Source organism: Globicephala melas, chromosome 16 (genome assembly GCF_963455315.2).
Source record: "Globicephala melas chromosome 16, mGloMel1.2, whole genome shotgun sequence".
NCBI classification, from domain to species: domain Eukaryota; kingdom Metazoa; phylum Chordata; class Mammalia; order Artiodactyla; family Delphinidae; genus Globicephala; species Globicephala melas.
The window spans coordinates 16225372-16242692 of record NC_083329.1 but is presented as its reverse complement, the minus strand read 5'-3'; positions in this window follow the sequence as shown (position 1 = coordinate 16242692).

Below are 17321 nucleotides of genomic sequence, written 5' to 3'. Positions count from 1 at the left end.
CCTTCTAACAACCAGGTGACTGGACTGCAGGTGGACCAGGGAGCACTTCTGGGGAGCATCACCCCCCAGGGTAACGGGGAGAGGCTGGTGCATCTTCTGAGAAGCTACAGGACACGGAATATGCACGAGGGTGATTTTGAGAGGAAGAGGCCCTTCGTTTTCAACAGTTCTGGAGGAGGCTGATGACAAGCACCCCTCCATTCCCCCTCCAGAAAGGAACCCTGTGCCTGAGCAGGGAAGCCTGGTTTCCACTCTGCTCTCTGCCACTGGGGAGTGGCCCCAAGGAAAGCTGGTGACTGGCCCAGAAATCTGCTAACCGAGGCATTTGTCCCACACCCAGCTTTTTGTTACTCGGCCAAGAGAACTGTGGGACATCCTGCTGAGAGATGGGGGCAAGTCTCGAGGCCAAGGCGAAAAGGACATGTGCCTCACAGACATGTAATTCATCAGAGCAGAGAGGGTAGGATAGACCCTCCTCCCACTGTGCACCCCCCACCGCATCCACACCCATCCTCGGTGCATAGAGTCATCTGTGACCTTCCTCTTCCAGAGCTGCCCTTGTTGTTCATTCCAGCCCGATTCCAGATGGACGAACATGAGTGAAGGTGGAGCTGGGGGCTGCAGAGTGATGAACCCAAACGTCCCTGCAAGAGATAGCCCTGTTCTGGGCATATTTCTGGAGGAAAGGAGGTGACGAGAATGGATGATAAGCTAGTCTTGGCCATCATATAACCTAGGCCTGAATCTGGTGCACTTCAGTCTTGCTGGGGAAGAAACCAGAGCTGGCAATGTGAAGAGAATTACCTGGGCTCCCCAGCTCCGCGTGGCCCCTCCAGCTTGCAGGGTGACATCTTTTCTGCCGTTGCTCAACTTTTCAACAGGGCATTTTGAGCTGCCACCTCTCAGCCGCTCCCTCTTCCTCATGGTTGCATCATGCCTCTAGGACAGGCCTCAGAGGGTGTCTGTATCTTTCCACTTTGTTCTTTCTGCTGAGGACACAAACTATTCAGAGTGAAACCTAAATAGCAGCTGGTAAGACATGCAGTGGACATGCAGGGCCAAATACATCTATCCTGACTCAGAGCTGCTGACATATTAGCATGGATTCCAGAAGGGCGCTTACATAGATGTGGGTGCGTTTGTGTGCATGTTGATGGGTCGGGGAGGTGGGTGGAGAAGACAGGTGGGAGCAGCAATCATTCTTTAATCAGCTGAGAAGTTGAAGCACTCAGTCTCCCCACCCCTACCCCTTTCTCTTCAGGGCTTGTGCCAAGTACTTTCCCTTAGGATGAGAAGGGGGATTTAAACTGTCATAAACAGGCCCAGAGAGAGAGGGCTTTCAGATTCAGAAGCTGGATTAACTTAGATTTCTATCCTGAAGTTGAATACACAGACATGCAGGAAATGTGTTTTATTGAAAAATCTCTTTAAAACATCTGAGTTGATGAAGTCTTTGTCTAATGATCAAGAATCTGGAAGGACCTCGGAGCCATTCTCCATATCAACTCTGGCTAGATGGTTCTGGATATCTAAGGGTTTAAGTGAACTTTGCACTCACAGGACTGGACTCTGGAGCTGGGCTGCCCAATTCAGTAGCCACTAGCCACATGTGACTTAAATTTTTAAACTAATTAAAATTAAATAAAATTTAAAATCTGGTTTTGCAGTGGTACTAGCCGCACTGGAATCGTTCGGTAGCCGTATGATGGTAACTGGCTACAGTCCTGGGCAGCACAGATGTAGAATATTTTCATCATTGCAGAAAGTTCTAGTGCACAGCCCTGCTCTAGAATGTTAAAGCCCTCAGGGGGGAACAATTCACACCTGCCTTGCTCACTACCATATTCCTAGCACGTAAATACATTGCACTGCTCATGACAAGGGCTAATAAATACATGTTAAAAGAAGGAATCACTAAATGTGGGGTTAAATACCAATTCACAAGCATTATTCTAGTTTGTTAATGGTTTCAAATAAAATATTCATATCAATGATTTTTATAACTTTTTTTTCTTTTGGTATGGGGTCAGATCCAATTAATTTAAAAGCCAAGCTGTGGACCTTTTTAATATAAGCTGTTTTCTCAACAATTAACAGGTTTTTATGGACTAGTCAATATTGACTTGGGAGCTCTCCTGGGGACACAAAAGATATACAAGATCTAAAACTCTTTAACAAGAGCTTATGACATAGTAAAAAAATGAGGAAAATGACCAAACTGTGATCTCTTGTTTACCTGATGTCATCTGAGAAGTCACCCTCCTCTGGTTTAAATTTTAAATTACGTTCATCATAATCTTTCTGAAATTTGTTAACACTCTCTTGCCTTCTTAAACTCTTCTTACTCAGGGTCATGGTGATGGGCATTATTTTACCATACTCTAAGTATTTTCTAAGAAGTACTGGGACATGGAAGACATTTACATATATACATACACACACACACACACACGCACACACACACACACATCTGGTCTAATGTGTCATTTAAGGCCAGTGTTTCCTTACCAATTTTCTGTCTGGATGACCTGTCCATTGTTACAAGTGGGGTTTAATTTTTTAATTTTTTTAATTTAATTTTTTGAATTGAAGTATGGTTGATTTACAATGTTGTGCCAATCTCTCATTTTTTCTTATACAAAACGATCCTGGACGGCTTTTGTTTATGCCATGGGCTGGGGAGGCAGATGGCACCTCGGGTACTCCCTGTACATACATTAAGGGTTAGTACTCTACGAGTGTGTGTACAAGAGGTTTCAGGAGGAGAGCCCATTAGTTTCTAGTACAGGGGCTCTGTGACATTCACTTGAGGCGCTCAGTTGTCTTGATGGTGGTAGTGGAGGCTTTGTTATTTGCCTGCCTCTTGGTTCTCAAGTGTGTCCCGGAAAAATTAATGGGGGACAAAGTAAAATTACCCTATAAAAAAAACTAGAGGATAATTAATTACCAAACTGTATGGTGACAGAAGAAAGTGATGGTGATGGAATGGAGTACAGTCATGACTAACCTTCAGTGAGCTGAGCGTACACACGCTGGTGAATCCTCCAACAGCCTTGTAACACCAGGACTGTCACTACCCCCCATTTTGTATGGGAAGCCAAAGCACAGGGAAGCTAAACAACTTGCTCGAGGCTGTGGCTGATACGTGACGGAGCCAGAACTTAAACCAGACTGGTTGGCTTCGGAGGCCACAAGTCTAACTCTACATCACACCGAAAGCTTCTTGGAGGAGGAAGGAACTTGAGCTCTGCAAGAGGATAATCCACAGGTGACAGTGACACAGGCAGGAGCGAGCATGGAGCGTACCGTCCAAGTGCAGACGAGGAATGTGTGGAATGACTCAGAGTTTTTGCACATCTCTGATTTCAATAATATCCACTCCTTGACTGGGCCTCTTGCCCAGGAGAACCATAAAAGTCGACACCTTCTGTTCCAGGAGCCAGGGGAACTCTATGGAGGCTCCTATTATGACTGGTTAGCATGTTTCATACCCCTTCTTTTAGATGGCCATCTGGCTCCATGTAACATTCAAGTTAACAAGCAATTCACAGCTCCAAAGGCATTAGGCTAGAACTCTGGACAGGAGATGAGTAATAAAGCATCTGTGACTTTGCAAACCTTTTCATCAAGTAGGAGTAATAGGAACACGTGCATAGATAACTACAAGCCCTAAATCCTTTGTTAAAGTACAAATTCAGTGTTAAATGAGTAAAAGGCTTAAAGATTAATCCTATTTGGTTGGTTTGGGTAGAGCCTCATAGGAAGGGTGATTATTTATTTATTTATTTACTTACTTACTTACTTACTTAGTTATTGCGTGGTGTGAGGGGTGAAATTTTACCTATGGAAGAATGAATAAAATTTACTTGATTCTCTAGAACAGGCCAAATCACCAGTGCACAGGCATCAGAATGTAACTGGCAGGACCAAGGAAATTCTCGAGGCCCTACAGCACTCCTTCCTTAATTCTTACACCATCTAAGCCCTTTGAATTGTCACCAATAGCACTTCTTAAGCACATCTTGGGTTCAGAGAACTGTGCCAAGCACTAGTGATATCAACAGAAATAAAATACCTTCCTTCAGGGAATTAATTATCCCTAATTAAGGGCGGGAGGGTAAAAATTGCTTAGGGGTAAAATTTTCCCAAATAGAATGGATATATTGTCACACAAAAATTTGTACATGGATGTTCACAGCAGCATTACTCATAATAGTCAAAAAGTGGAAATGATCATCAATTGATGTACAAATAAATTAAATGTGATATGTCCATACAATAGAACATTATCTAGCCATGAAAAGGAAGGAAGTATTGATATTTGCTATGACGTAGATGATCCTTGAAAAAGTGCTGAGTGAAGAACGGCAGGGACAAAAGGCCACATATTATATGATTCTGTTTATATGAAGTGTCCACAATATACAAATCCATAAAGACAGAAAATAGATGGCTGGTTGCCAAGAGATGGGGGAGGGGAGAACGGGGAGTGACTGCTAATGGTCTGAGGTGAAAATGTTGTGAAATTAGATAGAGGTGATTGTTGTACAACTCTAGATATACTAAAAACCACTGAATTGTACACTTTAGAAAGGTGAATTTACGGTGTGTAAATTATATCTCAATTTAAAAAATATACAAGAAAAATGTCCCTCATAGACTCTAAACTGGGGTAAGGAAATTGGATATCAAGGCATCCCCCCAACCTTGAAGATAGGGTTCATTTATAGTTGATGAAGAATAAAGGCAGGAGCAGCCTTTCCCATGACTGACTAAGCAGATTTTTCTAAAACATGGCTTCATGTGAAGATGATAAGAGTATCCTGTTGTAAGAAACAGTTGATCACCTGATTAACATCTTTAATTCCTTTATAGGTGTTAATTCTTATTACCAGAAAATCTTAAGATAAAAGTACCTCAAGGACCAGGGATCCCATTTAAAGTCTCATTTATACTAAGGTGCAAATGACTATATGAGCCTTAGAGCAGAAGGATGGTAAGAGAGGACAAGAATGCACTCAGTGCCTAGAAGGGCAGGATGTGCAGAGCCAGACTACAGAAAATGAGGAAAGATACCAATAAATCATCCAAAACAAATAACATAATTAATTTATCAAAGTAGCCACTGATACTGGCGAAAGTGGCCAGAAATTATAGTCACTCCTCTAAAGCCTTCTTCTAGGAACTGCTGAGAAAACATAATTGCTATTTTTGTTCAGAGTGACTGGCAGGATTTCCTTGTGCTCCAAGGAAAGGTAACTCCTTGATCAAATTGTTTTTTGCCTTATATGCTAATCCAATCCTGCTGTCTCATAAATTGTTCTGCAATCCCATTATCTTGCCGCAAAAAAAAAATCACACCAAAATTTAACACTGTAGCCAAAAGGTCTTCCCAAAGCCTAAACAATGCCCAAATCAGGAGGATCCAGCTGGGAGACCAGAAGCTCCAGCAATGAGCTACGTGGAAGAAGAGTAGGACTTGAACTCAAGAAGAGGGAGATCTAGGAAGAAATTGGTCTTAAACAATTACAGCTGGCTAGCAAGATGCTGACAGCTCAAATCAGCCTGGATGCTGTGATCCAACTTTTATTTAATTAATATTCTCACACTTCCAAATGAAGTGGGTGAAATCACAAAAGCTCTGCCAGCATTCCTCTCCGCTTACATAAGCCAAACTCGAGCTGCATTGTGGATTTATTAGGCAGTGCTGTGAACATTTTAATGCAGTATTTATTTACTGAGCTGTATAAATAGACTTGATACTAATGACACCATCATTTTAGGAAAGATGCTCCTCTTCATATGTTGGCTGTTAGACATTTGCACGTTATTCATTATCTTCAAAGCATTTTCCACCATCCCCTCCCCCTTGCACTCCTTCCCTCCTAATTTTTTGAATCCGAGAGTATCGATGACAGTCCAGATCATTTAAACCATACAAGAATTGCCTGGTTAACTCTCTACGGTGCAGGAATTAAATGAAAAATAAGAGTAAAGCTAATCAGAGCGCTGTGAGTCTTTTTAATATAGTATTTGCTTACTTGGCAAACACTTGACCCCCAAGGTCCAGCTCAAATGCCATCCTTCTCTGTCTCTTCGCCTCCCTTTCTCAAGTAGAACTGATCGCCCCGTCCATGTTTCCACAGCAGTTTGTATCCATTTCCTCTGGAGCATGTAAATCGATTACTTCTTTCGTCAATATATCTGTTATTCCATACAGGTCTGTGGATTCTTTGCAAGCGAAGCCATATCTTGGTCACCTTTATATTGTTAGGATCTGTAAGAGTGCTCAGAATACTAAGTGCACGTCCAATTAACGTGAAATATGAGGTTACAGTCTCACAATATGGGGCCTTCCCCAAAGTGCAGCTACACATGCCCGCAGCACACCAAGTCTCCACTTGGTTTTGGTTGTGAAGATGAGTTCTTAGGGCTGGATACTTCAGAGATGCCGGGGTGAGAGAGTGCTAACATTTGTCATCAGCAAAAACCCTCCACTTTTCTCTTGAGTCAATAAAAGTGTATTTACTCAGTGCTGCTTCATGAGGCTTGGCGCTTAGAAGTTGTAGAAGATGCCTACTTTATTCTTTAAGATGTAGAAAGGAGCGGAAAGGGGTCTGGATTTTTGAGCCTCTCTTCAATTACACTAGGCACTGCTTTCTGAACATTATTCCATTTAACCTTCTCAACAACTCTTCAGGGTAAGTACTACCAACCTCATTTTAAAGATGAGGAAAATAAAGCTCAGTGAAGTTAAGTCATTGTCCCAAGGTCACAGATTCAAATCCAGGTGACCTGGCTCCAAAACCCATGCACTCACCTTATGAGGCACAGTCTTCGGGGTCCCACGGATCTGCCATCTAGCTTCTGTTTGACCTTGGGCCTGGAACATTCACTTCACCTCCTAGGCCTCAATGACTACATCTGTAAAATGGGAATGATACTACCTCTTTTGGACAAGTGATAGCCTAAGTTTTTAAGGAACCCTTGTAACCCTATCAAGCCTGTCATTCTAAATTTACTCGGGGAGATGTGACCGTCATGAAACTAGTATTGTGTAACATAAGAAAGAATGAATCTAAGTTTTAAAATCTACCATATAAACAAAAAGTAATGCAGGAATTCAGAGGAAGATAACTTGAACGTAAGCTGATGTTCTCAGAGAAGCCCCCCTTGGAACAGAAGTGGGACAAATTGGGACTAAAAGAATGAATGAGATTTGGAAAGACAAAGGAAGAGCAGATTGAAGAAAAATGTTTGAAATGAGCATGATAGTGAAAAGAGCACTGCACACTATGATGAAGAAAACGACCGTTTATTGTGTGTTTATTATATAGCAGGAAGAGTGCCAAGCACTTTGTAAGCATTACTTCACTTAATCCTTGCACTAATCTTATGAGGTTAGCTATTTGAGTATCCCCATTTTACTGATGGGAAAACTAAGGATCAGAGAGGTGAAGTGATTTGCCCAGGGTCACAGAGTTATTAAATGGTAGAACTAGGAATCTGACTCCATGCTCTTGACTAACCAGGAAAGATGGCACATGTCAAAGAAGTTATTCAGAGGACTATGGAAAACCAGATGGCCTCTGTAGTCACTGAGATTATCAGTCTATGTGAATTAATTTTCCCATAAAGTGTTAAGAAACACCTTAAAGATAAATTCCCCTAAATTCCTATAATTTGTCCTACCCTTTGAGGGAACAAAGGGTAGGACAAACCCAACTTATCTGATTTGACCTTTTCTGGGTATTCACTGCATCGTTGTATTCACTGCATCGTTGTATTTCTGCCAATGTCAATAGATTTCATTTTTCTTTGTTATATATCCTGATGTCATCATAAAGTCAAGGTGGTTTCCTGTATCTACTTTTCTTCCCTTTTGAAAATTATCCTTTCTTCCTCTTTTCAAAGTTAATAACTAATAACTTTTTTACTTAATAACTTGTCTATTATTCCATGTTGAAAAAACAACAGTGAGGGGGTTGGCAATGAATAAACAGATTTATTTCCTTAATTCCATCTGATAGATGGCAGCCAGATGAAGTACTTTACAGAGACACATTTCCCAAGGATTCTTTAGAGGAAATAGTTCTTTGAGATCTTTGTAGTCCAAATTTCTTTTAATTTCATTTAACAAAGAGTGCCAAGTTTTATTATTATTGTTATAATTTCTAAATTAATTCTTCATGTGCCTATTGATATTTTTTTCTTTCTGTCTCTTTCTCCCAGGTTTGTAACTCTCAGCTCTTCTCTATGAGCTCTTTAACTAATACAACTCTTTCTATATGTTAGTGTATCAGAGAATCTGGTTCTCTGGAGGCTTTGGTTCTATCATATATTTAGTCCTTGTATTCTAAGCAATTCAAGAATTTAAAGCTAGACCTCTAACATAGAAATGACATGATATAAAAGGCCCTTTTTCACCGCACTGCACGAAATGGAAAAATCGAATGCTATGACTATGTGGATCAGGGGTCAAGAAGTGATCTGGCTTCAGATTAAGCCACCTTTGACCACTGGCCCCTTTGGGTTCAGAGAGAACTACTCTTTAGAAGATCACCACACTCTGAAGCACCCACATCTGCTTTCTTTCATCTGCAATGACAAAAACTCAGTCAACCTATCACCCAACTTCAGGGCATAAATGTTGTGCCTTCAAGGTTGGGGCCCCTACACTTGGTGGGAGTTTGTGCCCAGAGTGTGTGGCAGTCGCTTGAAGATTCAGTGACCATCACGTGAAGCTGCTTTTACACATTGCCTTGACTTTCTCAGGATGCCAATTATTAAAGACCAAAATGAATACCCAGCAAAGGGTAAGTCTTTCCAGACAGGAAGATTCTGGATCCCATGGTTCTAGATGTGAAGATTACCATTTGGAAAGGAAGTAAAGTGTGTTGAAAGTCAGCATTTGATAATAGTTACTGTTCTAGCTCTGAGGAATATAAATGAACAGAGGAAGGTACGGGTGAGGTGGTGGGGAGTCCACTTCCCATCCCCTCTCCTTGAGTGCCCAACTCTCCCTGGTGCCCTCCTGCGGAAATTCTGCCATGCAACCCCCCCAACTGTGAGTCCTGATTAGGCAGGGGCACCACAGTGCATAGCCATTTCCTGTCAACCTACCTGGCCCTGGAGGGGGCCTCATACTGAAATACATAACCAAAGTATCTTAATACGACATAAATCCATTGGAAAACGACATGGAGAATTATGCAGATTGCACTTTCTTTAAAAATGACTGGCAGGTGGAGACGAGTTGGGCAGCAGTCTCCCATATGTGAACTGCTTTTCATTTCAGGTCGGAAATAAAGCCAAACTTAATCATCACGGCAGAACTGAATAACAGTATGCCTACGTGTTCAGTCCTTATGTCGATTCTTTCCCAGATTAACATTCGCCAAGAAATATAGAAAGCTACACTTAAAACTGAAGTTGCATAGTTCAGTGCAAATCTGCAGATGTGTATTGAAAACCTACTATGTGCAAGACATCCTGAAGATATAAAAGTGGATGAAATATAACACTTCTTTCTATTGCCACCTCAGGCATTGCGAATTGTCAAGGTGAACACCTGGCTGCAAACACATGGGCTGAAGATTTGAAAAATAAAAATCAATGTCAAGGCCAAAATCCTGTCCTTATTCTCAAATCGATGACCAACTTCAGCCTGAAAGTGGGAATAAGATCTAAGTGTTAAATGCCCTTTGGCCTTAGTAAATCCTCCAAATTTCCAGTCCTGGCTACTTGCTGGCCAATTTGTATTTGTTTAAGAAAAACCATTGGTTCAACAAATATTTCCAGCACCTATTACATTCCAGGGACTATTTAAGGCACCAGAGCTGTAGCACTAAACAAAAAAAAGCAAAAATAGTTGCTTTCGTGGAGCTTACATTTTGGTAAAATCGTCACCTCCAGCACAGAAATTATAAGAGTAGATGTGTTTTCCATACAAAGTTGACAGAGAATATGTATTTTCTGCCAATACTTTCTAGGAAGAATTTTTATTGACTGACCTCTGAACTGAAAATAAACTCTTCTGATTTTCCCTCGGTGTGTCATGGATACCTGAAGTATACAAGTTAATAAACTTCTGTTTGTTTCTCTCTTGTTAAAAACAATAAAACAAACTCTTCTAAATAATACTGTTGATGAAAAATTAATCAGACTCTCTAAGAAAGAAATGGAAAATTTTATTCGAGCCAAATTTGAGGATTTTAACCCGAGAAAAGCATCTCAGGAAGCTTTGAGAATTGTTCCACCTGTTAGAAGTCAAGGCATAGTTATATAAATTTTTGAGACAGAGGGCTCTACGTTAAATGATGTACTATTGACAGTTTACACAATCCAGATCTAGCACCATCATGGCCCCTTACAAGATTAAGAAGGAATGTTATCTTTTAAGGAGTTGTCCTATTGATGCTAGGAGAATGTTGCTTTTTATGGTTGAGCAGGTATTTCTGCCGATGGGGAAGTTTGGTCGATGTATCATGCAGATACACAATGCACAGTAGTGGGGAGAGAGGAGGCCAAAGGGCAGAGAAAACTTTTTGTGTCTGAATTATTCTTGTCTTGCCATAAAATATGAATTTTATTTCATAATATGCATACTGGTTACTATTTAATTAAACCCTTATTTTAAAAAAATTATGTACTTACCCTAAAATTAAGTATAACTATGCTATTGCTTAAATACATACATTTTAATAAATCATTTAAAAATTTAAATTACACTTAACATGCTGACAATATCAAAACACTTTCGTGTATTTGCTGTGATCTTGCTGGATTGCGGTTTCTTGGCTTTCCCCTCCCAGCAAACGTAATCTCTTGAATAACTTGGTTTTGTCCTGAGAAGTAAAAATCCCACTTGTGTACCCTTGTAAAGGCCTCAAATATTTTTCACTTCATAATTTTGCTGCATTTGCGAAGTAGTTGGAATGGATCAGACATTTCCTAGCAACAACTTTTGGATATAAAAAGTCTGGAATTTAACATTCCAATGATAAAGTGCACCATTTGGACAAAGCAAGGAATTAAGAACTTGCAGAGGTTTGCATTTATCAAAAGAACTAAAAAGAGAGTAATGTTGCCAATGTATTTAACAGTGGGGTTCCCAAGGCAGTGTGGTGCTGGTGGACAGCAAAACATCTGGATGTAGTCTGACCTTCACCGTGACTCACTGTGCAACCTTAGATGAATGACAAGTTCTCTGGGTCCCCATCCCTCTCCAGTTTAAACCCACATCTGGCCTCCAAATAAAGAGCCTTCCCTTCCAAACAATTTGATGAAGTAGATTGGATCTCCGTGAGTAATCCCATCTAGTTTTAAATAGAACCAGGTGGAACAATCCATCTTAGTGATAACATTTTGACTGATGTTGACACAAATCTCAGGAATTTAAAACGGCCCATGTCCTTTTCAGTACCAAAGGTCACTGAAATGATTTCCTTCCATGTACAAAATGATTTTAATAGAAATTTAAAAATCACATTACCTCCCCTAGATCTATTCTGGGGGTCAGAATGATCAGAATTGGAATCTTGGCTAAATCCAAATTGATAATGCTGGGAAATTCACGGGACTATAATCCTCTAGATAAAACAAGGGTGAGAGACTGGGCTGGTGGGTTGTTTTCAAATGGTTTCAAGACCGTATCTCCCTAGTTTTGTAACTCATTTCTTCAGCCATGAAAATAAATAACTGCATAATATTTTCAGAACTTAAATCAGGCTGAAATCAGGCAGTAAGACTAAAAGCAAATGAATTTATTCTGCTTCTCTTTCATGTGCCCTTATTTTTTTAAGGCCATATTTATTGGAAATCTTTTAAGTTCAGTGAAATTTTCAGAATCATCTTGTTAAGTAATGGTTTGTATTCCATTACATAATTTTTTTTCCATAAAAATTGCCCTTGAGGCTAACACTGGCAATTCTCCCCCATCAGACTGAGAAAACACTCCTTAAAAAGACTGAATTTTTTGTGTGTTTAAAAAGTTTTTTAAGCTAAGGGAAGGCCTAAAGGCCGAAAGATACCAGGTGAGTTTTTTTTGGTTGGTTTGGTTTTGGGTTTTGTTCTTTTTCCAGAAAGTTCATGCAGTTAAAGAAAAAATGCCACAGCTGTAGTTTCCCAAATGCTAGGAAGTCCAGCCGGTCAAAGTGTCAAGGCCTCACAGGTATAGGTGATGATAGATTCTGACATTCTGTCCTGACAAGATATAAAGCCTCCCAGAAATAATGAGGATCTAAAGGATAAATATGCCATGTTTTCCTTTGGGCTATTTGAGATTGTGATTGACTAGGGTGTGGAAATTCTTCCCAACCTGCAGGCCTATGGAATACCTCCTGGGAATACAGGATAAACATTTATTTATTCTAATAGATGTTCTTTGGATCATCTGTTAAATTCACTTCCAAGAAAATCAAATCCCTTTTCCCATTCATTTGTAATTTGTGAAAATATATAAGATCTGTACATGATGTGGTGTGTGTGTGTGTGTGTGTGTAAAGCTTATATTAATTTCTCTTTCTGAAATTTTCAGTTTTCCTCATGACTGGACAGAAATTCAATCTCAAATAAATTGTGTTTTCAATCTGCCAGCTTATAATACTAAGAAAGCCTCTGACTTAGTCTAACATGGACTCACGTGACAAAGGAATGCTAAGCTTACAGGAACATTAATATGAAATGCAAGCCACCTCTTTCTGAATTATACATTTTTCATAACTCATTTTATTTTTAGTATTCATTTATATCATAGCTTATAATATGAAATGCAGTAAAATAAATAAAGCTAACTTATTTTAGGCTGGATTCCTGTTTAGTCATGAGGAAAATCCTGAAAGTTTGCAGAGAAAATAATTGATTTCAATTTTTTTTAATCCATAAAAATTACCTAGAGCTGCAATGAGTTGTACCAGCGCTAAGAAATAAATTGGGGTACTGGTCTAGATATGACAAAATCGAATGCATACTTTTCACAGTTATATTAACCTTCCTATTATCTGTACTAGGGAGATTTAATTGATTTACCTCAGTGTTTCTCAATCTAGGCTACAATTTAGAATTCTCTGGTGAGCTTTTGAAAATATACCAATGCATGAGCCCCTCCCCAGACCAAATTGAATCCGAATCTCTAGGGGTGAGACTTGGGCATCAGTACTCTTGAAAACATCCCATGTTGTTCTAATAAGCAGCTGAAGTTGAGGATCACTGATTTACAGAGAATCTGACCCTAGAAACATGAATGATCACATGGTCTATGGTCTAGAAGATGCCATTGCAGATCCACTACCAGCAGGTAGCAGTAGAGGGAAATAAAAAACCAGGCCAGACGCCAGCCCTGGTTAAGAAGCCTGGCCAATGTGTTACCAAACCCAGGTCTGGCTACTCGCCCCTCGAAAGCCAGTTCTCAAGAGACAAGTGTTGGTAGGAAAGGAAAGTTGCTTTATTTCGGAGGCCGGCAACTCAGGGGGTGGGGAGAGGGCGGACGCCTGTCCAAAGGCCGACTCCCCCCTCCCCCGACAATCAGGGGGCAAGAGCTTTTATAGACAGAAGGAGGGGGCTACACGCAGAAACAATACAGTCAGCTCTGACAGTTATCTTGAAATTGGTCATTGGTGGTCTGACCAGTGTCATCTCGATTGTTTCGGGCATAGTTAATCTTCAGTTCCAGGGTCAGTTTGTTTCCATTTCTTTGAGGCCAATTCTTAGAATTGTGGCAGCTTGTGTCATGGCTACAGTCTTGTCATCATGTAGTTCACTTCTTCCACCTGGTGGGGCTTTCAGTATCTATAAGACAGCTCACAGGATATGGCTCAGAATATTATCTATAGCCCTTAAGGAGGACCTAAAGGTCCTTGACTATGCTTAATGACTAAACTATTATTATTTGGTGTCCTTTGACTGTTTTCCTCTGTTTCTGCATTTCTCACTTGTCTGATTAAACTTATTCTTTGGCTAAAGTTTTTCCACGGACAAAAGGCAGGCTGAGGACATGGTGGGGCAAGGACCATATAGGGTCCTACTCCGCTTCAAATGTACGTTGGGCACCAAAAGGAATCTTTAAAGACTGGAGGACTTCTTAAAAATTATTCTCAAGGTTGTGTTTTTTGACTTTTTCTGAAACTTATCTTTGGGTCTGATATTTGGGAAGTTCAACACATTAAACCAAGGCAAGATATATGAAAGCCTGGAAAACGGAATGGGAAGGAAAAGAAATCACAGATTAAAAGATGTTTCTTTCTCAAGGACTTCTTTGCTTCCAAAAAAATGCAAAGTTATTGAGAGAAATATCTGTATCTATCTATCTCTGTATTTATGTTCTAAACATTCAAGACTTTGGAAAGAACCATGGAATTTAAAATTAAAGGTGAAGGAGTCTTGACGCCATGGCCGTGTAATCTTGAGCAAATTAATCTCTATGACCCCCAGTTTCCTCATTTGAAAAATACGGCTTAGATGGAAAAACAATTGAAATGCAAACCCTGTACAAAATTTTCAAATGTGCAACTGCTAATTATTTTCTTTAAAGTTGGCTTTCGGGTATATTGGAATTTCAAGGTCAATCCCTCAGCTACCATTTTTTGAGTGCCTCCCATGTACAGAGCCCTATACTAGGGACTTTGATCTAATGAAGGCCCTGACTTGTTACCAAGAATGGTTAAGAATACTCATCACAAAAGTAGCCATTGTTCTAAATACTTGTACATGCCTTGACTTTTTCTTAGTCTCAAACTAGCTAATAAGGAGTTAATAGTTCAATTAAAGTTACTTAAATGTGACTAAAATAGGACATTCTCTTCTCAGCAACTGGAAAGAGTGCTGGCTTCTGGAGAATAGCCGAGTTTTAAAATGTTTATATCCCCATGTCCTCCTGCCCCAAAAGGCTTAATAAAGATTCTGGTTGGAATTAAATTTACAATATGGTGACTAGACATTTCATTTTTACTGAGATGCAGTCTAATCCCCTTAGAGTATTACATTTCATCTATGTAAATATCTACAATTCGCAGATGCCTGTCCCTACTCCAATAAATTGCAAAAGACTGTTGATGATATTTGGCCTCCCAAGAGCTCACAGATTTTTTTACAAACTGTATCCAGTATTATTTTCAAGCTCTGCAATCAGAATTGTGAGTCTCGGCAGTCAGCTGCTTGGGCATTTCATAACACATAGCCTTGGACTGATAACTTGACTCTTGTTAAAGCCTTAACCCCTCAACTGCACTGTAGTTACTGAAGGGCAGGTACCAGGACTTCTGTTTCCTGTCTGTCCTTACAGTCTCCTATATGTCTCATTCACAGCAGAGAGTCAAAGATTCTCCATAATACAGAAAGTACTGGAATAGGATGGAGTATGGGAGGCCATTTGATCTAACAGTCTCATCTTCAGAGTAAGGTTGAAAGACTCCAGAAAGTCAAAAGACATGCCCATGGTAACTCAGTAGCAAAATGAGAACTTGAACCTAGCACTCCTAACCCCCAGATTCATTGGATGAATTGGTAAGAAGCATTAAACATCTCATAGATCTGATGGTTTGAAAGTCTGCCAGGAACAAAAAAGGAATAAAAAGTGTGGTGTCATTCTATTCCCCCAGCTTGCTACAGGTTCCCTAAGATGGAATGACACTAGGTTACCAGTCTGAGTAGAACACATGAAAGCAGAAGTAGTGGCATTTGGAGGGATAGAAGGATGTGGGACAAAAGTGGGAGGGGTCTTCTATTCCAACCTACCTCCAGGAACTTTCCCAGCTTGTGCAGACCTGGTTCTTGAAAGAGAACAAACTGATAACCAGAGCTCTAAGTAAGGACTTTTAGGACATCTGCATATATTGGTCTGGATTTGGATAAGTGAGATGAGTGAGACAGGGATTTGTAAATAATAAAACACTAGACAAGCAAAAAGGAGATTATTATCGATCATTTATTTTAATCCAAAAAAGGCATGGCTTTCATTTGTACTTTCAAAATTTGGAGTCAGAAGAAAACAGTACCAAGAATGGTACAAAATTCAATCTCATGCTCAACATCACTAATCATTAGAGAAATGCAAGTCAACACTACAATGAGGTATCACCTCACACCAGTCAGAACGGCCATCATCAAAAAATCTACAAACAATAAATGCTGGAGAGGGTGTGGAGAAAAGGGAACCCTCTTGCACTGTTGGTGGCAATGTAAATTGATACAGCCACTATGGAGAACAGTATGGAGGTTCCTTAAAAAACTAAAAATAGAACTACCATATGACCCAGCAAGCCCACTACTGGGCATATACCCTGAGAAAACCATAATTCAAAAAGAGTCATGTACCACAATATTCACTGCAGCTCTATTTACAATAGCCAGGACATGGAAGCAACCTAAATGTCCATCAACAGATGAATGGATAAAGAAGATGTGGCATATATATATATATATATATATATATATATATAAAATATGGAATATTACTCAGCCATAAAAAGAAACAAAATCGAGTTATTTGTAGTGAGGTGGATGGACCTAGAGTCTGTCATACAGAGTGAAGTAAGTCAGAAAGAGAAAAACAAATACCATTTGCTAACACACATACATATGGAATCTAAAAACAAAAATGGTTCTGAAGAACCTAGGGTCAGGACAGGAATAAAGACACAGACGTAGAGAATGGACTTGAGGACACGGGGAGTGGGAAGGGTAAGCTGGGACGAAGTGAGAGAGTGGCATGGACATATATACACTACCAAATGGAAAATAGCTAGTGGGAACCAGCCACATAGCACAGGGAGATCAGCTCGGTGCTTTGTGACCACCTAGAGGGGTGGGACAGGGAGGGTGGGAGGGAGATGCAAGAGGGAGGACATATGGGGATATATGTATATGTATAGCTGATTCACTTTGTTATAGAGCAGAAACTAACACACCATTGTAAAGCAATTATACTCCAATAAAGATGTTTAAAAAAACAAAAAAACAACAACAACAAAATTCAATCTCAGCTTTCACAATGCAGAATGGCCATATTTGTTCCCTTCATCACAGGAAAGCCCCAATTACTACAAGTGAAGTTCTCTCACTATTTTCTCATTCTAAGGTACATAGAAAGCACATATCTTTTATTGGATTCAAAGCCACACATGCTAAATATTTCAAAGGCTGACAAAACACAAGAACAGAAGGACAGCTTTTTGAGTAATCCTCGTGTAATGTAATGATTTCAGGCATTCCAGCACTTGAAGTTTACAAAGTTAAATGTCAGTTTCAGCTCTGTTACTTGATTCATGACAAGAAATCAATGACACAGTTACAATTCAGCTAATAAAAAGCTACTATACTTAGAA